This window comes from Octopus bimaculoides, chromosome 4 (assembly GCF_046866305.1).
Source record: "Octopus bimaculoides isolate indiv1 chromosome 4, ASM4686630v1, whole genome shotgun sequence".
Classification (NCBI taxonomy): Eukaryota; Metazoa; Mollusca; class Cephalopoda; order Octopoda; family Octopodidae; genus Octopus; species Octopus bimaculoides.
The window spans coordinates 123,218,632-123,245,159 of record NC_142931.1 but is presented as its reverse complement, the minus strand read 5'-3'; the positions used below and the strand labels follow the sequence as shown (position 1 = coordinate 123,245,159).

Here is a 26,528-nt window from a genome sequence, read left to right as displayed (position 1 = left end):
GTGCATTCTTGAGCAAAACATTTTATTTCACACTTCTCCCATTCACTCACCTATAACTGAGTAACCCTGCAATGGACTGGTGTTCTGTTCAGAGGGAATGTTGGCCTGCCTACATTGCCAGTTTGCAGCATTCAAAAGCAAAATCAATGCAAAGAGCATTGTGATCAGCAGGGCACAGCAATATCTGATAGTCTGGTTGATACCATGATATATATATATATATAAGTTTAAGTCACAATATATGGATTCAAGTAATCTGGTAGTACTCATAAAAAAAGCTCCTTAATGTATCATTCTACAAAACATAGAATACATAGTACAATACAAGAGAAAACGATAAGGATTGTATAGAGTCATAATTTTCCCTTCACCTCCCCTCTCTCCCACTCATTTAGCCTGCACCTGAACTCCCAGCTCACCTACCTCGCCCGATCCTCTGCACCATGCAACTTGCGCGAGGATGTTTGTACATGCATATCTGTTAATGGTTATTTTTAATACTTTTCTTGCTGTATTGCATGTTCATTTCTTTTTTTACATCTGTGATTTTATTATTGATCCTCTATATAAATGAATAAATGAAGCCATTTCCTTCGTTTTGCTGCTTTTCTTTCTATGAAATGAGAAGATACATTGCAGAACTGTTATTTTAATGATTTGTATTTGTTTTATCACCCAATGAGACACATCTGCACTGCTGTATGCTCCTGAACCAGTTACTAAGTGTCCCACCCATGAGGGGGTCAATACTAGATGTGTCAAAACAATTGTTGTGATTAATAAGAAAAATTATTGTATATTCCATCCCCTGTCTTTCATTTACTATATTCATAACAAACATTGCCTGCTTGACAGTTCTGTTTGCCAAGGCAAGGAGACACACACTCATGCACACACAATTATACGAAAACACATACATACATACATACATACATACATACATACATACATACATACATACATACATACATATATATATATATATATATAGGTGAGAAAGTTGGTATGTGAAAGCGCGTGGTTGGATGTATAAAAGATAATAAGAGTGAAAAAACTACAGAAGGCTTGTGTTACATGGTTAAAGTATATATTTAAATTATGTCAGAAAAATGTAAGAAAAATGTTAGAAAAATGTTATAAAATCTTTTTGGTATATAAACATTGTATTTTGAGAAATAACCGGTTTCGTGTTGTCTTTTCAAATATATACTTTAACCATGTAACACAAGCCTTCTGTAGTTTTTTCACTCTTATTATCTTTTATATATATATATATATATATATATATATATATATATATATATAATGTATGTATGTATGTGGCTGTGTGCATGACCCGACTCTTCATCTGATGTCACTTTGTCCAACAACTTTTTATCCAATTTTAAATAAATTCTTTAGAAAACAAGGTGAACATCAAAATCAAATAATCATTGAGAATTTTATTGATAGGATTTGTTGTTGGACAAAAAAATCATTAGGCAAAAAGACATCGGACCAAAAGATGTGGACGAAAAGATATTTGACGAAGTGATGTCAGGCAAAAAGACACAGCATCAGTTGTGTGGTAAGAAGCTTGCTTCTCAATCACATGGTTCTGGGTTAAGTCTCATTGCTACCCCTTAGGCAAGTGTCTTCTACTAAAGTCTTGGGCCAACCAAAGCCTTGTGAGTGGATTTCGATATATATATATATATATATATATATATATAAGTGATAGTGTATCTCTTCTTTGTTCCTGATTAAAAGTAGATTTATCTTTCATTCCAGCTACCCTTTATTGACACTTGAAATGGATAACCAAAAATTTCATATTCACGTAATGTTTTTCATTTTCAGAAAAGGAGAAAATGCTGCAAAGACTTTTAAAAACATCTGTAAAGTTTATGGTGATGATGCTGTAGGTGAATCAACTATTTGAAAGTGGTTTACAAAATCTAAAGCTTGAAAGATGACAGTCACAGTGGAAAACCTTCAAAATTGGATGAAGATGTTTTGAAGGCAAAAATCAAAGAAAACTCAAATATCACAACTAGAGAACTTGCAGAGGAGCTGGAAGTTTCTAAAAGTATGGCTCATGAACACCTAGTGAAGCTAGGATACATTTCTTGCTATTAATGTATGGGTCTCTCACAAACTCTCAGAAAAAATATTGCTTGGACTGGTATTCTGTTTGTGATATGCTTTTGAAACAGAATGCCCTGTGAAGAGCAGCCAATCCATTCTGTAAAGTCGTTGGCGTTAGGAAGGGCATCCAGCTGTAAAAACCATACCAAAACAAGTAGTGGATCTTGGTACATACCAACTCCTGTCAAACCATCTAACCCAAGTCAGCATGGAAAACATATTAAATGATGTTGATGCTGATGATGAAAATGATGAAGATGATGATGATGATGATGATGACATTATGTGTGTGTGCGTGTGTGTGTGCGTAATGTTTGTCTATAACTATAATACATCCTCTTTTGTTAACAGCTGAAACACAATCATTTCATATTGATACCAAACTATTTGTAAATATATACTGCAATTTCTGTGTCCATCTGTACATACTTGAAGGTATATCATTACTGCTTCCTCCAGTTCTTACTGATACTTTATACCAGAACAATGTAATTCTTTGGTTTTTTTAATATGAACTTAAGTAACAGGATGACTGCAAGTAGTTGTTTTTAAGTGAAGCTAAAGGATTGACGAGCTATTGAAAGAGCTGCTATGCTGTCAGTTGCTCTAGCAGCCGAATCATCTTCAAATCACCACCAACCATTTTAAAAAAAGGAGGGACATGTTGAATAATATATTTCAGAGATGGTTAGCAAGAGTTTGAAAGAAAAAAAACAGAAAACATAGGTGCAGGAGTGGCTGTGTGGTAAGTAGCCTGCTTACCAACCACATGGCTCCGGGTTCAGTCCCACTGCGTGGCACTTTGGGCAAGTGTCTTCTACTATAGTCTCGGGCCGACCAAAGCCTTGTGAGTGGATTTGGTAGACGGAAACTGAAAGAAGCCCGTCGTATATACGTGTATATATATATATATGTATGTATGTGTGTCTGTGTTTGTCCCCTCACCATCGCTTGACAACCGATGCTGGTGTGTTTAGGTCCCCGTAACTTAGCGGTTCAGCAAAAAGAGACCAATAGAATAAGTACTAAGCTTACAAAAAAATAAGTCCTGGGGTCGATTTGCTCGACTACAGGTGGTGCTCCAGCATGGCCGCAGTCAAATGACTGAAACAAGTAAAAGAGTAAAGAGAGAAAACTAAAAATAATTTTACTGGCACAGGCTTGGCTGTTTGGTTAAGAAGCTTGCATTGCAACCACATAGTTTCAGGTTCAGTCCAACTGTGTGGCACCTTGGGCAAGTACCTTCTACTGTAGCCCTGGGCTGACTAATGCCTTGCAAGGAAGTCTGGTAGACAGAAACTGTGCAGAAGCCTGTTGTACATATATATGTATGTATTATGTATGTATATATATGTATGCATGTATATATGTATGTATATATATGTATGTATGTATATATATATATATATATATATATATATATATATATATATATATATATATATATATGTATTCGAAATTGAGTTAAATTTGACGTCTGGTACCCATGCCAACGTCGTCTCCCTCATTGGACACGAAACTCAGCTGGCGAAGACTTATTGGGGAAAGCGAAAGCGAAATTGTGATGGCACCTGTGCCCACCGTCGCCTTTCTGGCACTTGTGCCCGCGGCATGTGTAAGGACTTTTGAGCGAGATCGTTGCCAGTGCCCCTGGACTGGCTCTTGTGCGGGTGGCACATAAAATACACCATTTTGAGCGTGGCCGTTGCCAGTACCGCCTGACTGGCCTTCGTGCCGGTGGCATGTAAAAAGCACCCACTACACTCTCTGAGTGGTTGGCATTAGGAAGGGCATCCAGCTGTAGAAACTCTGCCAAATCAGATTGGAGCCTGGTGTAGCCATCTGGTTTCACCAGTCTTCAGTCAAATCGTCCAACCCATGCTAGCATGGAAAGCGGACGTTATTCGACGACGATGATGATGATGATGATGATGATATATGGATATATGTATGTATATATGTATATATATATATATATATATATATATATATATATATATATATATATATATGGATATATGTATGTATATATATATATATATATATATATATATATATATATATATATATATATATACATACCTGTATGTATGCATATGCATATGTATATATGTAATATGTGTGCTTATCTATATATGTCTGTCATTATGTCTGTGTTCCCAACCCCCACCACTTGACAACTGGTGTTGGTTTGTTTACACCCTCATAACCAAGCTGTTTGGAAAAAGAAAACAATAAAATAAATACCAGGCTTAAAAAGATAAAGAAGTACTGGATTGGGGGGGGGGCAATTAATTTAACCCAAATCTTTTAAAGATGTGCCCCAGCATAACCACAATCCTATGACCAAAACAAGGAAAAGAAGATAGAAAAAAGCAGAAACAGCAAGGGAAATAGTAATATTATTTTTATTTTTGTCCCTAATTACAAGTGTCAACTCACAATATCTTTTGGTTTTATACCCTCATCAGAAACATATAATCTCTGTAGATGTTACCAAAGTTAGTTCCTCAAATTCTATGTGGAACATTGGGCAGCAGCAAAAGATCTCCCTCCTCTGTGGTCTTCTGCAAGAGATTTGGCATCCTTCCAGCTCTTCTGCATCTAGATCCTTCAGAACTATCCTCTTCCATGTTATTTATTGGTGTCCACATTTCCTTTTCCCATCTTCTGGCTTTTTCAATCGAGGGAGAACTTTAGTTGACTTGTTGATGGTATTTTAAAGACATGTCCAAGAAACCCTCAGACAATGATCTTTCACTGTTATGCTCAGTAGTTTCTGCTTAGTTCTCCCATAGACTTCTTCGTTGGTTATTCTGTTCTGCCAAGAGATGTTAAGAAGCTTTTCAGAAGCACCTCTAGTGGAATACATTGAGTTTGTGAAAAAGTCCTGTTCCAGTAGCATAGATGGTGACAGGGACCACCAAAGAATTGTACAAAACTATCTTGCTTCTTAAGATTTGTCTGATTAAATTGCCAGATGTTTCTTAGCCTTCTAAAGACAGAGCCTGCTTTTCCAATTCTGCTCAGCATGTCATGCTCTGTATCACCCCTGTTGGAAATGATGCTACCCAAACAGATGTACCTCTCAGTTTCATCTGCATGTTGTATTTTAATAGGGTTTTCTTCCTTCACTGGCATGACTTTTGTCTTTTCTGAGCTGATTTTTAGCCTAACTCTAGCCATGTGACTGTTGCCAAAGTAGAGATGAGAAAATCAGTAAAGATTAAAAGATTGTACAATAGTTTCTGTTGGAAAATAGGATTGTTTAGAAAATATATAATTCTATGATACCATGTGCATGAAACATAATAGTTAAGTTCAAATTAGTATATTGACTGCAAGGAGCACTTACAAGCTAACTTTTTATGGCATTTCGTGTAAAGCTATTTAATTTAATATTGTACTTATGTGTAAAATTTATAAAAGTGTGTCCTGGTATCATGTTTCCCATGTTCGTTTTTATCATACATCATTATTGTAGTTTTTACATCTGCTTTTTCCACACTGGTATAAGTTGGACAAGATTTATTTAGGTAGTATACTATAGTTGGATGCCTTTCTCAATGCCAAGGCATTTAAAAAAAATTTTATTCCACTGCTTTTCATACAATGAAATTGCTGAAACTGCTGCTGGTCCAGAAAGCATAATGTTTATAGAAGCAAACAATTACACCTAAGTTCAAATTCTGTTGATGAGAAGACATGCTGAAACAACAAATACATATGCATACAAACACAGGCACACACGCACGCACACATGCACACTCTCTTACACACACATTAGACTTCTGTCTACTGAATTTCACTCAGAGAACATCGGTCAACCTTGCTCAGTGAATTGGAACCTGAAACCACTTGGTAACAAAGCCTATAAGAAAGAAGAGCTAAGAGAGGCCTAAGAATATCTGATGAATCTCACTTGAAAAAATAAATACCTCACAGATCCCTTAAATTTTGAAAGAATTCCTTTCTGCTGTGGAGGAGATTGGGACCTTGTTCCATGTTGTAAAGTTCCTTTTGAATGCTCTGGCCTCTGGAATGATTAATTCAGAAGTAAGAGAGACAGACCAGAGAAAAGGTTCTTTACTATTTTTTAATCATTTTTAATTAGTCTGTAGAGATGGGCAGTTCCACCACCACCACCATCACCAGCAGACTGATAGGACTGATGCAGTATTTTGTTCAGTTTCAATATCTGTAGGTTACACCCTGCAGAAGAAAGAAACATACCCAGGGAGAAGATTCTACAGAGTTGGAATTCTGGAGATGAATGATTGGGAAGTGTTCTATGCAAGGGGTCTGAGAAGCAAGACAGAGCAGAGATGATAAGGAAAATGGAATAAGGAAGATGTGAATTTGATGTGGTGGGCCTATATGAAGACAAGTGTGCAGGTTGTTGTTTGAAAGATGCTGTAACCATTGCAGTAGAAGTAAAAGTAACAGAGAGAAGAAACAGCACATCTTGTAGCTAGTGGTTGTGGAGTATGGGTTACAGAATCTTTCTTAATAAGTTGAATGATCTTTCTTTATGAAGTCTAGTATGTTTGTGTGTGTGTGTAGCAGCATCTCAACTATCACCTCTATATTACAGTTAAAAACCGATGTCTAACAGACTGCCAAAGTATGCAGCAACAGACTAACACAGACCAGACTAAATCAATATGGATAATAATGTTGAACAGATGAACATGGATAATTCTTTAATGGCTCAATTAAAAGGTATTAAAGGTAAGTAGTGTTTGGGTGATTATTGCTAAATCTCACATGTCTTTAATCAGATGAACTGCTGTGGCAAAGTAACACTTCACTCACCTCTTAAGTGTATAAGATTAGGGTTATACATGTATGGTTTGGTTTTGTATTGTGATGGGCCAGAAATATAGAGCTAAGTTTTAACTTGTGCTAACTTGGATCATCAGTCTTGGGTTTACTTCATGGAAACTAGGAAACAAGTTTAATTTTACTTTGGAATATTGATGGAATGAATTTTTCTTAGTACTGTTAACATTATCTTCATTATCAATGGTACTGTTTGCTCAGTTTCTGTACATGTCTTCAAAATATATTAGGTCAGAATTGAACTCTCAAACTTGTACTTCACACAGTGTTCCAATATGTTTATCCATAAGACTTAATAATACAGCTATTTCTGGTTGGGTGAACAACTTTACAGAGGCTCCTTCATGTTTTTATTTAGTTTGATGAAGCAGGGTACTGTCCGTAACTTTCTTTGGCCTTCTCAGGCTGCTGAAATTAATGCAGCTGCAAATCAGTGTCATCTCTGTCTACAACTCAAAACGTTCACTGCATACATCAAGAAGAAAATCTTGTTTCTTGCCCTCTATAGAGCTTAGGCAACATGCAATTAAAAAACTCAACATTGTTAAAAATACAAGGGTGCATAATCACTGACAATATCATCCAATGATTTCACATTCAAAACAGAATAAAAACAGTCCTAAAGACCTGCTTTGTCCGTCAGAGCTAAGGAATATATCAGCTCTAAACAGTCATTAACTTTCTAAAAAGATCAAGTAATACTAGGAATGGAGTATTGTTCCCAAATCTGAGAAGATGCTGCTCCTACAAATACAAACATTCTAGTCTGCATCCAACAAAAATCTAATTACCAAAGACTAACTCTGCAGCACACTTCAATCACTTTCTTGGACATGTGTTTTTCTATTCTGCCGTTTCTTCTGCTATTAGAAAAGTTGCTGTTTCTCAGAGATAATTGATTGCATACCACCTCCACCTAAACCTACTGGAGACAACTGTCTTTCTTTCTCTCACCACTGAAACCCTGTCACTCTTCACCCCAGGATTAACTGCTATACCTATTTTCTTCCTTCCTAATTTGTCAGCCATCTAGAATTCCCTTCCATTCACTATTTTTCAACAGTAGTTGACTCACAGTTGAACATGAACTGCATCAATTGTACCAGCCTTGGAGCCCTATTGTAGATGTGGAAGTAATATTCCATTGAGACCTTCATTTATGTTTTGTAGAGGTGTTGGGGCTGAATAATGATAACTGTAGTGTCTTCTGTCACTACGAAGTTGGTCCTTGTTATAATGTGGTGGTTTGTGCACCACAATGACTATCAGAGCAATGTCAGTGGTGCATAAGCTCCTTGTAGGGCCTCCCATGCTGGACAGGTCAAAGGACAGAGGCCAGACTAATATGGATTATCTCTACCCAGAGGCAAAAATAGGTTTTCATAGGGCTAACACCCTTATCTAGAAAAAAAGCAAAGTTACAGAGGTGTTGATAACAATTCAAAACCAGCAAGTTCTGGGAAAGGAAGGCCTTTTCTTAGGGAAACATGCAGGATAAAAGTTTCCTTCCTGAATCATGCCAACCCATAAGGGCTGGTTTCCTGGTTTCCATGGCATATATATTCTTCATTCATCACTGGATTATGCATTTTTGCCAGCTGAGCAGACTTGAGCAATGTGAAACGAAATGTTTTGCTCAAGAACACAATATGTAGCTTGAGCCAAGAATCGAAACCACAATCTTATGATCACGAGTCCAACACCCTAACCACTACACCACACACCTCCATAAGCATGCAGGATACTGAGGTAGAGTTGAAAAAACAGGGATCAATTGGAGAGAAGCTGAAAAGCAGCCCAGATTTGAGAACAGAAGAATATTTGGTGACCTACACTTTGTAGAAAGTGAAGGCTAAAGAGAAGAGCCAAGTTGCTGAGCTGTGGTTCTAGCGATGTTAATGATGTTAAGTCTCCCTGAGGATCCTTCTTAGTTTGGCCAAGAGAGATCCTTAGGGATAGTGAGACCCAATATTTCAAGCAATCATAAAGAATCTAGTTACTTCTAGTGTGCTGTTGCTCATTTATCTTTAATGTGATTTGATTATCTTTGTTGAAACTCGATTATCTTTCCTAAGATTCACTTTTAGTTTGTGAGTCCTATTTATCTGTACAGAGCTTGATTCATCTTTGCTGAGCCATGCCTATCTTTACTTAGCTTCACTTATCTTTGTTGAGTCTCACTTTTTTTTTTGTTAAGACTAACTTACATTTGTTGAGCTTATTTATCTTATGTGACACTAGCTTGTCTGAGGTTTAATTTATTCATTTATTTATCAGATTTATTTGTTTCTTTTTTCTTCTTACAATTTCACTCCTTATCTGATTGCCTTTTCCTTTCTTTCTTTTTTCTTTTTTTGTTAATCTTTGAACTACCAAAACAAGGCTGTGGGCACTGCATGCTCTTGTCCTAACTGATCAATAAAATGAAATATTCCCTCTTCTCTCTCACCTGCTTTTTCTCTCTCTCCCTTTCGCATAGGCATACATACTCATACAGAAACACAAGGATACATCTCATACACACACACACACACACACACACACACACACACACACAGAGAGGCACGCACGCGCATACACACACACACGCATACGCGCACACGTGCACACGCACACACACACACACACACACACCAGTATATATATTCAGACGTACAAACAAACACTTCCGCTACACACATGCATAGACCCTCTATGTATGAATCACATGCTGGCATACATGTACCCCTTTAACACACACACACACACACACACACACACACACACGCACACACACACACACACACACACACACACATACACACACACACATTCACATATGCGACGTTTAGTTTGTCCAACTGTAATATAGTCAGACCAAAAAAAGCTTGTTGAATGAAAAGAATGTCTATGTGTGAACATATTCTTTAAACATTACACAATATGTCCTAGTTCATTGGATTAATTGAACCAATGCCACAGAGACACACACACATATACATATTTACTGCAATATGTACATATATTTGTATATATATATATATACACACACACACCATATGCACATACATATATACATTCATATACAGTAAGTTGTGTATATGTGTTAGAGTATGTATCTGTATGTATATGAGTTGGTATACATTTTGAAAGATATGTATGTGCATATATATATAAGCATTATATTTGTATATAAATGTATCTATGTATGCATGTGTATGTTTGTGTGGTGTGGATGATGTGTGTGGTGTGGGTGATGTGTGCGTGTGTATGTGTGTGTTGTATTTCAGTAATCAAAGGAAGAAGTTCCCATGAGACTTTCTACTAATATTTTTGTTCTTCTTTTTCACCTCAATTGTTTACAGCTTTCTTAAAAGGAAACAGTCACAGTTCAGAACCAAGTTCCACTGGTAGGATACAAGCATCAGAAATTCTAAATTTTCATTGCTGTTTTGCTTATTAATTAAAGTGATTCTTGAGACTAACACTGCGGTTGAGCGGAAATTGAAGTAGAACATTGCAAACTGGTGCAGACTTGGGCAATAAGAGAAACAAATATTAGTGAAATTTGTGGGGGACATTTAACTGCTATATCTTACAGGTTGAATGAAGAAGTAGTGGCTTGAATATGGGATCATAGACAAAATTATATGTTTTTAGGACCTCATGTTTGCTGGAGTGGACAGTTCTTCTTGAATACATTGAATTGGCAGACATCTCATTTCTTTGTCATCTCTTCCACAAGGCTCAACATTCTGAGGTGAGCCTTCACTACTTTGTCCCATGTCTTCCTGGTCTCTCTCTTCCACAAGTCCTATCCACATTTACAAACCGTCACTTCTTTAAGCAGCTGTTTTTATCCATACACATACATGACCATACCAACACAGTCTTCTCTCTTGTATACTACATCTGATAACTCTCATGCTCAGCTTTTTTCCTCTCTAAATGTTTGCACTTTGTTGCATAAGCATACTGACACTGCACATCCAGCAAAGCATGCTTGCTTCATCTGTTTCTAGTTCTCACATATCCTCTGCATGCACAGCCCATATTTCACTACCAAGTTGCATCACTGTTTGTACACAAGCATCAAACAGTCTGCCTTTCACTCTGTGAGAGAAACCTTTCATGACCAACAGTTGCAACAGCTTTCTGAACGTTATCCATCCTGTTCTTATTCTAGCAATTATGCTTTTAGAACTTCCTTCTCCACTGTTAATTAGGTCACCTAGTTAATGAGTGTAAAATGTTCAACCTCACATTCTTTAGAGAACAAACAATGTGAGAATGACAGTGGCCCAAAGACATTTTGAACATCAATAAGAGAGATTTGCTCAGCATTTTACAAATGAATTTCAAATACAGAAATATGGACAATTTCCTGACATATCTGGTCTGGCACTGCTACAGATTGATGTATCCAGTTTGAAATAAACTGTACAGGCATACACTTGTATGTGGTCAAGATTCCTCGTGACCCTGCACTTGTACATGTAAGCATAGGCAAATTTTTAAAGGAAGACGGGTAGTTGCCAATATATGCAAGCCTCCTCCGTCCCTGCCACTGATGTTTATCTAAGTCAAAGGCTGCTGACTTTGACTGATGCTACTCGACACCAGTATCATTGCAGGATTTCTTGTCAAAGAGCTGGAAGAGATATTACAGAGAATCTGACTCAGCTTTCTAATAGTTTTGTATAGAGAGAAGAGTCTTGGCAGTTGCCTATACATGCAAGTTTCTTCTCTTTGTACCACTGATATCAATCCAAAGGAAAGGCTACCGACTTGATTTGATACAGCATATGGCTTGGCATTGATATTGGTGCAGGTTTTGCTGTCAAAATGCAAAGAGCTGAAACAGATGCCAGAAGACATCATACTCAACTCTCTAATTGTTTCATCAATTTATCATCCTAAATTAGTGCTTTTCTATTTTTTATTAATCCTGAATGGAATTTAAACTCATAGTCTAGGGAGTCAAAATAAACTGGCATACTAGTAAAAAACACTTGGAAGTGGCTGAATTGTGAAGAATGAAGAAGCCAGCCTTTAAGCCATCCTCCAAGTACATGTTACACACCTGCCTGTAGAACTCTTACTGTTATCTGAGACCATTATGGGCATTTACTATTCTTTGAAAAGGATTGGTCATGCAATATTTCTCTGCTTGATAGCAACAGTACAAACAGTGGCCCAGAGAATGAGCTAGAAAAAACAAGGGTGAAAATTTTTTTCCCCTACTCCAATGGAAACATTCATCGCATTTAAATATCTTCTATCCAAGGAGAAGGAAGAGAATGGGGAAAAAAAATCTGTTCTCATAGTATTATGCCTAGTATAAAAGAGATTTCTGCTTCGTTAATAATGGTAAAATATTACAATTCATTTCCCATTCTTTAGCCCTTTAACATTTAGATTCCTCTGTCAAATGTAATCCTTATTTATTCACATTGTTTTGAATTAATTATGCATTATCTCTTGGCTTTGAGATTTGAATGATATGAGTGTTTATTCTTAGACTGACTTTGTAGGGTAACTGTGAGAGGCCAGATCTGGCCAGTTTGAACATAAAACAAGTAGAATATTTGAGCCAAATACGGCCAGTTTAAATGCTCAAGGGTTAATAATTTTGAAGCAGCAAAAGCTTTTTATTCAAATTGAAATACAACCGTTTTCCTCCATATTACTACATGCTAATATATTTACAGATATATCAATGTGTCTACAGTAGTGTTCTGAAAGAAATGGTAGTGTGTTATGCTAAATTTCAATTTTATTTTTGTCTCTCTGTATTTAAAGTTGAAATCCAATGAGGGTTTACAGTAGCTTTTATTGTTCTAGTTTTCACAAAATGTGTATCAGTTATGTGCTCAGGGATTTTCCACTCCCTATATTTTCCTTTCTCTAGTGCAGGTTTGGTTGTATGGTTAAAAAGCTTGCTTTCCAACCATTTGGCTTTGGCTCCAGTCCCATTGTGTGGCACTTTAGGCAAGTGGCTTCTGTTTTAGCCCTGGGCCAACCAACACCTTATTAGTGGATTTGGTACACAGAAACGGAAAGAAGCATGTTGCATACCTGTGTGTGTGTGTGTGTGTGTGTGTGTGTGTGTGTACGTACATGCATGAGTGATATGCATATGTGTGTGTACCCTTGCCTTGGTATCACACAATGGTTGTAAATGAACATCACTATCATACAAATGATCTTGTTCATTTCCATTCTGTCAAGAAAACCATATCTAGCCATGGGAAATTTTCCCTTGCTTGGAAATAGGAAAGGCACCAAACCATAGAAAGTATACCTCTAAAAATTTTGTCTAACTCATGAAAGTATGAAAAATGGACATTAAAATGATGATAACGATAGTAGTGGTGATAATGATGATGATAATGATATATTAAAAAAATTACAATAATTAAAGAGTTCTCCTCTTTATATATTTATAGGCTTGATCTTCTATAATCAACCTAACAGATAATCACTACCTGATGATGTGGCACTCATGTATTTTGAAGGTTGTGATGATTGCTAATGCAGATACAACGCATTGCTAGATTAACTATGGCAACTACCACATAACCTTGAGCCAAAGTAACTTCTAACTTCTAGTTGGTCATGACTACCATCAATACCATTAGCGCCATATTCATGATTACCTCTACTACCATTATCATCACAAGCATCACCAATATTCTTTTGAATTTTGGCACAAGGCTGGCAATTTTGAGGGGAGGGGAAAACAGTTACATCAACCCCAGTGCTGAACTGCTACTTATGCTATCGATCCAGGAAGGATGAAAGGCAAAGTCAACCCCAGTGGTATTTGAACTTAGAACATAAAGAAACAGAAGAAATATTGCTTAGCATTTTGTTTGGTGTGGTAGTGGTTCAGCCAGCCCACTGCCTTACTGTATCACCAACGAAATCATCATCATCATCACCATCACCATCACCATCATCATCATCATGCTACTTTAACTACCCCTAACAGTTAATGACCTTTGATATTAGGCCATCTTAAAGCCACCGTCAATACCACCAGCACCTAGAACATATATTGATTTCAAATTTTGGCACAACGCCAGCAATTCCAAAGGTAGAGCAAGTCAATTACATCGACTCCAGTGCACAACTGGTTCTTGTTTTATTGACTCCAAAAGGATGGAAAAGCAAAGTTGACCTCAGTGGAATTTGAACTCAGGACGTGAATATGGACAAAATGCCGCTATGCACGCCCAGTATGCTAACGATTCTGTCAGCTCTCTGCCTTCCCTAGAACATATATTAATTACTATCTCTCTCCAGCTATTAATTGTCACCTCCCATCACCACTGGCACCACCACCACCACCACCATCATCATCATCACCATCATCATCATCATCACCATCATCACCATCCATTACTGTTACCAATATCACTATTGGCATTCTTACTACCGCCAACCCCATCATTGTTTCCACCATGACATCCAACACCATTGCCCCCACACTACTACCATCATTGTTTCCACCTGCACTCTGACAACCATCATCATCACCAACATCACAACCAATACCTCCATCAGCACCATCACCACCTCCATTACCCTTGTTGCCATCATCCCCCACCACAACTACCACCACAGCCAGCACCACCACCACCACCACCACCACCACCACCACCACCACCACCACCACCTCCACAACCGCCACCACCGCCATCATCATCATAACCATCATTGGTATCTCTTCTCCCTACACTACCCTAACCCCACCACTACTACCATTACCATTACCATTATCATCACCACCATCATCATCATCATCTCAACCTCCAGCCTAGTCACATCATTGTCACCACCAGCTAAACCAATGCTGCCGCCGCCACCACTACCACCACCACCACCACCACCACCACCACCACCACCATCACCACATATAGGGTGAAGTTGTCAGCGATATTTCAACTATGTTGTTTGTTATACGATCTGGTGAACAGATGAAAACTGTTTTAGAGAATATGATATAGTACTTAGTGTGTTGGTGGATGTTGGCAGAGGAGCTCATGGGGATGAATCGTTGATGGTAGGGAAGAGGAAAGAGACAAAGAAATGGAGCATTTATTATTTCATTATTGTCTGAGTCTCTCACCAACTAAATACCCATAGACTGACAAGCAAAATACCTTTTGGTATTTAGTTACACCTCTTTACATTCTGAGTTCAAATCCAGCTGAGTATGGCTTTGATTTTTCGTTTTTTCAGGGTCGATGATATATGTTAGAATTATGGCTGTGTGGTTAAGAAGCTTGTTTTGCAACCATGTGGTTTCAGGTTCAATCCCACTGTGTGGCACATTGGTTATGTGTCTTCTAAATATGGCCCCAAGCCAAACAATGCCTTTTGAGTGAATTTAGATGATTGGAAACTGTGGAAGCCTGTAATATATGTGTTTGTGTGCGTATATGTATGTGTATGTGTCTGTGTGTGCATGCATGCGTGCATGTGTGTGTGTGTGTGTGTCTTTGTCCTTCCAATTACTACTACCACCACCACCACCACCACCACCACCACTACCAAAGTTGCTTGACAACCAGTGTCGGTTTCTTTATGTCTCATAACTTAGCAGCTTGACAAAAGAGACCAATAGAATAAGTATCATCATCATCGTCATCGTCATCCTCATCATTCAACAACTACTTTCCATGCTGGCATGGGTTGGATGGTTTGACAAGGGCTAGCAGCCAGAGAGCTGCACCAGACTCCAATTGTCTGTTTTGGCAAGGTTTCTCAGGCTGGATGCCATTCCTAATGCCAACTACTTTACAGAATGTCCTTGGTGGCACCATCACCAGTGCTTTTTACATGGTACCAGCACCCACACCAATGCTTTTATGTGGCATTTGGTTTTAGGATCTCAATTCTGTTGTGATGAATGGGTTTTCTCAAGTACGGCAATGCACCACATATTTTGGTGCTCTGTCATAAAAATATGGAACACACAAGCTTTAAAAACACACAAGTACTGGGGTTCATTTGTTTGACTAAACCCCTTAAGGCAGTGTTTCTCAACCTTTTTACCCTTGCATAACCCTTAAAATAAATTACATGTCTCAAGGAACCCCTGCACAAAAAAAATTACATACCATATTTTCCTCATATTTTTTTCATTGTAGTTCATGTGGATGGAGGTATGTTGGATTGTTGGTATGGCTGTTTGTGTATATATGGAATAGTGTTATAACACATCCTTTAGATATATATATAGGGTGTCCATAAATTACAGACATCATTAAATATATCCCCAATAGTTGTTATATTTTTTTGATAACATAATAGGTTAAACAGGATGATGTCTATATTACAATAACCAATAATTATGTTGTGCATGTATAGTAACATTACGGTCAGGAAATTATCCTTAGCTTATCTCACTCTTTCTCATGGAAGCCCTAGGGTTCTGGGGAACTCCAGTTGAGAAACGTTGCTTTAAGATGATGCCTCAGTATGGCTGCAGTACAAAGACTGCAACAAGTGTTTGGATGGTAGAGTCAGCTGAGTACTTGTTACATCCCTTTACTTTAGGAGTTCAAATCTTTGCCTTTATTCTTCAGGAGTCAAGCAAAATAATTACTTATCAATTACAAGAACTGAATTGAATGAATATTCTCTCAGCAATATTTCAACTCTCCAGGGCAGCAAGCTGGCAGAATCATTAGCACACTGGGCAAAATGCTTAGTGGCATTTCATCCATCTTTATGTTCTGAGGTCAACTTTGCCTTTTTCCTCCTTTTGAGGTCAATAAAATAAGTACCAGTTGAGTACTGGGGTCCATGTAATCGACTTATCCCCACCTCACCAAAATTGCTGGCTAAAATTACAAGTAAGAAAATAAATTGTATCTATTTTCTTACTTGTTTTACAGTGTTAACAATGCCAAGACAGTGTAGAAATCGTTTTGATGTGTTTTGTTATGTCTGTGGACAATATTTCAGTTCTCCAAAATATGTATCAGTGGTTTGGCTTGTGTGTGTGTGTGTGTGTGTGTGCGTGCCACTCATCGTAACTCTTGAGTTTGTTTTTTCCTCCCCTACTTGTTGTGCCATTTGGCGTAACCCTTGGGTTTCTACAAAAAAAATACCGGCTTATACAGTAGACCCAAAAGTGCCACTCCTGCAAAAGTGTTACCTGGGGTTGGACTGCATCCCACTTCCTAGCTATTCCCCTGATATATGTCTAAGTTGGAAACTGTTGTAGTTATTCAGCCTCATTTGAACAGACCTTTGATCAAAAGCAAAAAAATTTTGGCTGTGTCCATCCTAACATTTATTCAGAGATAATGTATCTAGAAGTACATGAACTAACATGTCCTTCAATTTTTAAGACAATAGGGTATGGTTTGTGGGACATTTGCAAATATTTCTTGCAAGATAAACAACTGCATAGTGGCTCATATGATGATGATGATGATGATAATTACTGTGACGATGGCGTTTCATTAACCCTAGGTCAGCCCTGATCAAGCAGTCCTATAACACAGGTCAGCAAGTATTTTTGATCAAGCATATGTCAAGGTGTGCCCAATGTAGTTTTTAATGCTGATTTCAAATATACCATTAGTTTTTTGACATCACGTACAGTTTCCAAGGTAAGAAAGTGTTATGGTTTTAGTTCATGCATTATATAGAAATTCCAGTTAATGACGTGTATGCATGTATTTCATTTACGTCATGGAAACATACCTTTAAAATAAACTACATTATTTATTGCTGCATAGTTCAGATGCAATATTTCATTTTAAATCAAGTTTTGTCTGATGAAATAGGTGTTTCAGCATCTCAAATTTTCCAGTCGTAATTGGTTTAATGAAATATTTCATCATCTCAAATTCAATACAAGTATAACCATTTGTATCTATTTTCTTACTTGTTTTACAGTGTTAACAATGTCAAGACAGTTTAGAAATCGTCCTGATGTGTTTTGTTATGTCTGTGGACAATTTATTGTGAAAGCTCAAAAACTTACGATAATACCAGAGATCAAGAAGATTTATAAGCTATACTTTGACTTTCCTCTTAGAGATCAGGACAGGTTATTGACACCACATTTTATCTGTTCAGCTGGCTCAAATGGCTTACATGACTGGTTCAATAAGAAGTCTATACCTTTTGCCAGTCCGATGATATGGAGGAGCCAAGTGACCATTTTAATGACTGTTATTTTTGCAAAATAAATGTCACAAGATTTTCTATGAAGAATAAATACAAAATTGTGTATCCCAATTTGGTTTCTGCAATGAGACCTGTGCCTTACAATGGAAGTCTGCCAATTCTAGTTCCACCAGATGATGGTATTGAAACATCAGCTGATGGTGCTGACTGTCATGATAGTGCTGCTGAGGAAGATTACGTGGCTGATGACGATACCTTTGAACCTCAGAAATTTTTCCAAGCTGAACTAAATGACCTTGTCAGAGACCTGTCCCTCTCAAAAGATAAAGCAGAACTGTTGGCACAAGACTAAAGGAAAAGTATCTGTTAGAGCACGGTGTTCATATAACTTATTTTTAGTAGAGAAATATGGTTCTAGAAGCATGTTCTTCTGTTGAAGGCTCACTTTACTTTTGCAGTAGCATCAATGGACCTTTCAAATGTTTATTACAAAATCATGATCCTGCAGAGTGGTGTTTGTTTATTGACTCTTCAAAACGAAGTTTAAAAGCTGTACTTCTCCGTAATGGTAAGTTGAAGCCCTCCATTCTTATTGCACTCTCCATTCATCTTCATGAATCATATGAGAATATGAAGCTCTTATTTCATGCTATTGCCTATGAAAGATACTCATGGAAAATAGGTGGAGATTTACAAGTCATTGGTATGTTAATGGGAATGTAGTCAGGATTCACAAAATACTGTTGTTTCTTGTGTCTATTGGGTAGTTGGACAACTGCAAAACATTACTCAGGATCAAACTGGCAGACAAGAACATCATACCAGCCAGGACTGTCTAGCGTCAAGAATACACCACTTGTAGATCCATGAAATGTCCTATTGCTTCCTTTGCATATAAAGCTTGGACTGATGAAACAGTTTGTAAAGACACTAAGAAAGAGAAATGCCAGAGGGTTTGAGTATATTGTAGAAAAGTTTCCGAAAATCACACAGGTGAAGTTGAAAGAGGGTATCTTCATCGGACCCCAAATTACAGAAATACTCAAAGATGTCAACTTCAAGACAACACTAGATGAACTGGAACTGCCTGCCTGGAATGCTTTCAATTGGATCTGTGAGAATTTCTTGGGAAACAAGAAGGCCAAAGGATGACATCAAGAATCTTCTGAAATGTTACTCAGCAATGGGTTGTCACATGTCACTGAAAGTTCACTTCTTGGACTCCCATCTGAATTTCTTTGCAGATAACTTTGGAGCAGCATCTGATGAACATGGTGAAAGATTTCAACAGGACATTAGTGCCAAGGAGAAATGGTACCAAGGTTTCTGGAATGACAGTAAACTAGCTGACTATTGCTGGACACATTACTGTGATCAATCAGATCAGGAACACTGCAGGAAATCCAAATCACTCCGTCAATGTGTGTGGGCCAACATGAGGAAAGACTTCATCTGCAACATGTGTGCAGCGTTCAGGTCAAGCCTGGAGTGCATGCCCACCACCAAAGGCAGCCACAGTGATTAATATTAATATCTAAACACATATTTATATGTTAAAACAATAAAAACATGTCTAACTGCATCAAAACTATCATCGTGTCCTTTGTCGAGAGCGTTGTAATGAGTGTAACAGGACTTTTTCAAAGCTTGGTATATATACATATATGCAACAGGCTTCTTCAAGTATCTGTCTACTAAATAATCCACTCACAAGGTTTTGACCATCACAGGGCTGAATAGTAGAAGCCATTTGCTTAAGGTGCTGTGCAGTGGGATTGAATCCCAGACCACACTTGCGGTGAGCTGGCAGAAATGATAGCACGCTGGGCGAAATGCTTAGCGGTATTTCGTCTGCCGCTACGTTCTGAGTTCAAATTCCGCCGAGGTCGACTTTGCCTTTCATCCTTTTGGGGTCGATTAAATAAGTACCAGTTACGCACTGGGGTCGATATAATCGACTTGATCTGTTTGTCTGTCCTTGTTTGTCCCCTCAGTGTGTAGCCCCTTGTGGGCAGTAAAGAAATAACACTTGCACCTACTGTTTAAAATTGTCAGATTATATATCATGTAAAATATTTTGCGGGAGAGCTCATTATGATGTTTATGTCCTGTTGAGAAATATAAAACCAAAATATTATGTTGAAGGCTTCTGAATTTTGATATCAGATAAGGACCAGGATATTTTAACAAGTAGCATTTAGGTGACCTTTGGTTATCCTTGATAATGATTCTTTATTCTTCTGACCACTCCAGAAGCAAGAGCTGTGTCATTAAAATATTTTTCATGGTTTAAGGTAGGGGTTCTCAACCATTTTTTTTATCTATGGACCCCTTTGATTACTATTTTATCCTAGTGAACCCCCATAACCATTTGATGCTTAAAAACTAGTTTTATAGAAACTTCTTTCAAAATTCCTATTTGGTTTTTCAAACTTTAATTTACGTAGGTTGAATTATGTAAAATGTTAAAGAAAGACACCTTTCTATTTCTTGCAATACATACCAATACATACATCTAAAGCAAAATTGTTTCGGGGACCCTTAAAATGCTATTGTGGATCCCCAATTTACTATTTTATTGTATGGACACCACAAAATCTTTAATGGACTCTCATGAGCCATATGGATCCCAATTGAGAACCACTGGTTTCAGGTAATAGATGGGAGAAGACCAAATGCATAAGGCATTTAGTAAGCTGCTCTTATTGTTGGGAGTTTGAGTCGGCAGTTTGTATGTGTTTGGCTGCATTTCTGGAGAGGACATTATGTTGTACAGTACTTTGGTTTATTTAGAAGTCCAGGGAGAAAAGATAGCATAGTACCAGGGAATATTATCTGTGCTAGACCGGTGTCCTGATCAGAGTGATATTTGTCTTATATTATGATAAGCAACTTAAAATTAGGAATTAAGAGAGAAAAAAGGAGATAGACAGAGAGAAGAATAACATATACAGAGAGGTGTGAAACAGAGAAAGAGAGAGAGAGAGAGAAAGAGTAGGGGAGAGACTCACAAAGAAAAGGCAACAGACATCTAGATGAAGGGAGAGAAATATAATAAGGGAAAGAGACAGCAACATAGCAAAAGAAAGAAACTGCAATGCACGGAGATAGAGAAAGAAGCAAACATAGAGAGAGAGTGAATAACAGTAATAATTCATTAGACAGAGAGTAAAAGACCGAGAGAAAGACTGCATCGTTGAGAGAGAGAAAGAGAGAGAGAGTTTGTGTGCATGTGTGTGTGTAAGAGAGAGAGAGGGAGAGAAAGGTATAAGGGCAAATGAGAGAAGGATAATAGAGACAGATAAGAGAATGAGAGAAGAGAAGTAGATGATGATGAGGAAGCTGACGATAGAGATGATATTGATAATAGGGACAGTGATGGTGGCAATGATATTGATGATGATGGTGATGATGATGGTGATGATGATGATGATGATGATGGTGATGATGATGATGATGATGATGATGAAGATGATGATAGTGGCAGTGGTAGTGACAATGCTGTTGATGATGATGACGGAGGCCTAGTGTTAGTGGTGGTGATGATTGCTGTCTTGGTAGGTGATGATGATGATGATAGTATTGTTGTTGTTGTTGTTGTTATTGGTGGTGTTGATGGCAATAGGGGGCTTTATCTTATTTCTGGAATGGTGGAGTTGGTGGGGCAGGGGAGCTGGGCCCAGTACTAAGAGTCATTTGAAGAATGTCTGTTTGAGTTTAAAGCCTTGAATGTCTGTAGAGCATTTATTATGTGTTAGACCCAAAACATTTTCCTTAAAATTCCTGTCAGTAAGTAAATAAGTGTAGCAAAAGTCACATGACTCAGCAATTTCAAGGTTTCAAATGTTTGAAAGAAAAAATAAACAGAAAAAAAAATCCCAACAAAACAGAAAACATTCCAATGGAAGGTGTGGTAAACCTCACTGTCTTTGGTGAATCCTTGTAGAATATTTAGTCTTTAATTATCTTCAAAACACTCCTTACAGTCTTAGAAGTACTTTATTTATTTCTGAGAGGAAATATTTTCTCTTTAGTAGTTTTTAGTTTTTATTTATCTATCTATTTATTTATTTATTTATTTATTTATCGAAATTCTTTTTAAGTCATTATATTTTTTTCTTTATTTTATTCATGTGATTTTTTTTTTTCCTTCCCAGAATTTTTACAGACTTAATATAACCTGATGTCAGTTTGTAAAGGATATTCAATAGTGGATTCTACTGTAATATATACCTTCCAGCTTGCAATACGCTTACATGAGTTTCTTGTGTAAGCTATTACCACAATAAATACACAAATAAATACATAAATAATACAAGCATTGCAAATAAAAAAAGCTGACCAAAATATCAGGAAATTTAAAGGAAATTTCAGATTCTGGATTGATAGCTTTCAAACAAAATAGCTTTGAAAAAAATTGTGGTAGAATACATTGGAACATAGAAAGAGGGAAAGGGAGAGAGAGAGAGAGTTCAATTTCAGAAAAAATAGCAGAAGAAAACATGAACCTAACCACCATCCCACAAACAAAAACCTCAATTTCAGAAACAGAATTAACCCTTTTGTTGCCATATTTCTGTTGAAATAGTGCTTTTGTTTCAATTAATCTTGAAAACAAGGAAGAATTTAGTAAAATAATTTTTGTCATTATTTATCTAGTGTTTGGAGTATAAATTAACATAAAATTTTGAGGGTTAGTTTTAATTTAGATCACTGTAAAACAGAGTTTACTTCGTAGAACAAAGGGTAGTCTCAGGCGGGTTGGTATCAAAAGGGTTACTATAAGATTCAAAGCTAAATCATGAAAAATCCCAATGTGAGAATGAATCAGAAATAGTATTAGGTTCTTAATGATAATCAGGGACTGTGGTGTGCCTTTTCAAGTGCACGGTGAAGAATGCTTAGCAGCAACTGTTGGCATCTGATATGATGGATCATGCAGACACTCACAACAAACAATCAGAGTATCATGATTTCTTAGGGAATATTCATTTTCAGCTGCCTTAATTACATAGTGTCTAGTAGAAGCCTGAAAATTGAACATTCCCTTCACCCCTACAGAGTTCACTAGTACTTAAGACATTTACCTCAGACTTACAGTACACACACACACACACACACACACATATGGTATATTTATATATGTTTGGTTCATGTGGAACTTTAAACAGTTTTACTCTATATATATTTTAATCACCATTAAAAGTATATACTCATATATCGAGTTCTATTGCTTTACTACCAAGCCTACACACACACACACCTATACATACATACTTACATACACACACACACATACATACATACATACATATCCATCCTTTTCCAAAATAACTCCTTGTATTGAACTCTACTATTTCCCTCTAGTTAACTCTCTCATATCATCTCTGATGAAGGGATATCCCTAATATCCCAGAAACAGCCGTAAGACTCTCTTTCTCTTTATAAATGTCCTATAAATTCCACACAGCCTTGGCTTTGTTGTCTCATTTTATTTAACATATACATACTCACACAAGACCCACATGAGACTCCTCACTCGTATTATTATCGAACCAAGAGTCTAACTACGATCTTCCCATAACCTTACCTACCATCTTGGATCTTCTGGATACCAATACCTCTCACCTTACGTTATATAATATTATGTTATGTTATATTATATTCATAGTATTTAATGTAATATTGTAATATAAATAAATTATTGGATAGTCAATAGCATATCTCAATATTTAATTTCTCTCTCTCTCTCTCTCTCTCTCTCTCTCTCTCTCACTATATATATTTATGTTGTGAGTGTGTATGTACACACACATATATATATATATATATATATATATATATATATATATATATATATATATATATATATATATATATATATATATATATATATATATATATATATATATATATATATATATATATATATATATATATATATATATATATATATATATATATAGGTACAGGCATGGCTGTGTGGTAAGAAGCTTGCTTCCTGACAACATGATTCTGGGTTCAGTCCCACTGCAGGGCACCTTGAGGAAGCGTCTTCTACTATAGCTATGGTCCAAAGCTTTGTGAATGAATTTGGTAGATGGAAACTGAAAGAAGCCCATCATATATATACGCATATATATATTATATATTTGTGTGTGTCTTAGTGTCTATGTTTGACCCCACCACCATGTGACAACTGGTGTTGGTGTGCTTACAACCCCGTAACTTTGCAGTTCAGCAAAAGTGGCTGATAGAATAAGTATCAAAAAATAAGTACTGGAGTCAATTCATTCAACTAAAAGAAAATGTTCAAGGTGGTGCTCCAGCATGTCTGCAGTCAAATGACTGAAACAAGTAAAAGAATGAAAGAATATATTTCTCAGTTATGAATTTGTGTTACAAGACTCCTGATGTGAAACTGTGTTTTGAAACAGATGTTGTTGTATTTTGGGTTGGTCATTTTTTTTCTTTTTGCCAAATAAACTCACACACTATTTATTTGTTTTTCACTTGTTTATTACTGTTCTTATTCTAACTCATGTCCATTGTCTGGAAATCTTTTGTCACATGTCTGTGACCTCTTCAGCAACACTTTCAGTCTTCGTGTGTGCTCCTGTTCCACTTAGTCCATTCTCTAATGGGAGCAGGAGCACACACAAGGACAGAAAGTATTGCAGAAGTGGTCATAGATGTGTGACAAAAGATTTCTGGACAATGGACATGAGTTAAAATAAGAACAGTAATAAATGAGTGAAGAAAGAATATATAGTGCATGAGTTTATTTGGCCAAAAAAAAAAAAAAAAAAAAAGAAATGACCATCCCAAAATACAACACTATATATATCTTTAAAAAAAAAAAAACAATATGTCATCATCGTTATTTCAACATCCACTTTGCCATGCTTGCATGGATTGGATGGAATTTGTTGGGCCAGATTTTCTAATGCTGGATGACCTTCCTGTCACCAACACACACCTCTTTCCAAGTAAGGTAATATTTCCCCATGACCAGACATGTCTCAGAAGACTGGAAATGAAAGATGCCTGATGGTGACACTCAAAGCTAACTCACAATGTCAAGGCAAGGAGACAGTAACTTACACACACATACAAACATGCACGCACGCACACACGCACACACACTCACACACACACACACAGAGTGGGCTTCATTTAGTTTCTGTCTACCAAATCCATTTACAAGGCTTTGTGAATCATCTGAAGCCATGGATCTGAAAATCTGCATCTGGAAAAACTTGATTCATTCTATAGACAGAGCAAAGTGATGTGACATTGTAGTGTCCTAGGCAAGGGATAGGTCTGGTCAAGGATGTATGGAAACCTAGCAGTTGTCCATTGCAGGAGGTCTTTTCTTTCTATGTTACAAATATTGATTGAAAAGCAAAGAAGGGATTGTATAACTTTGCACTAGTGTTTCAGGAATCGCCAGAAAGCAGTTGAAGACGACACTGGATCTGCCTCAGAAAATTCAGCTCCTAATTTGTAGGCAATTAAATTGATCCTCCACATTTGTTAGCTATTGGTACTATTTGGTTTTATTAACCACAGGAGGACAAAACCAAGGTTGACCTCATCAGGATATAAATGCAGAATGTAAAGAGCCATTAGAACTACACAATTGCTGCAAGGCATTTTGTCCAGTGCTCTAGCAATTCTGCCATCGATCACTTTCTCTCATCTCTTTCTCTCTCTTATACACACACACACACACACACACACACACACACACACATCTGTGTATTTGTGTGTGTTTGCATGTGTGTATATGTGTGTGTGTGTGCATGTGCACATGTATGTATATATATATATATATATATATATATATATATACAAGCACACACACAGACACACACATACATGCATGAACACACATGCACATGCACAAAACCCATCTTAACAGACAAAGACGTTTACTGCCCTTTTGTTTCATAGGAAAATTTATGAGAAATTAAAAATATTATATTGATTACAAAAGTGACTGTTATTTTATACTACATCAAACATAGCCGATGTAGAACGCAGACAAATGCAAACTTGCTACGACACATTTAACACTTCACAATCTGTACTACGCACAATCTGTACCATGCACAATCTCTGGACAGAACTCGGTCTGTAGCTATGTATATATATATATATTTTTGTATACATATATTGATTTGGGATGAGATATATATTAATATTTCATAAATACAAACCACAACTTGCTCTCTCTCTCTCTCTCTCTCACTCGTTCCCTCTCTCTCTCTCATTCCTCTCTCTCACTCTCACACTTTCTGTATAAAGATGTAGGCTGATACACTCACATGTGCACACGTACACACACACACACACACACACACACGTATGTATTTCAGTCGGTAGTTGTGCATGTATGAATGAATGTATGCGTGTGCGTATGA

At 37.0% G+C, this 26,528-nt stretch overlaps 1 protein-coding gene across 2 annotated transcripts in view; it reads left to right on the top strand.

The window, feature by feature from the left end:
• Window positions 1–6,721: 6,721 nt before the first annotated feature.
• The window catches only part of LOC106880305 (tRNA-dihydrouridine(20a/20b) synthase [NAD(P)+]-like), a 186,174-nt gene continuing 166,367 nt past the window's right edge, over window positions 6,722–26,528 (top strand). For both annotated transcript variants that reach the window (XM_014930182.3, XM_089351335.1), the window contains exon 1: window positions 6,722–6,858. The gene's annotated coding sequence lies outside the window, so the exon portion shown is untranslated. The remainder of the gene's footprint in view (window positions 6,859–26,528) is intronic.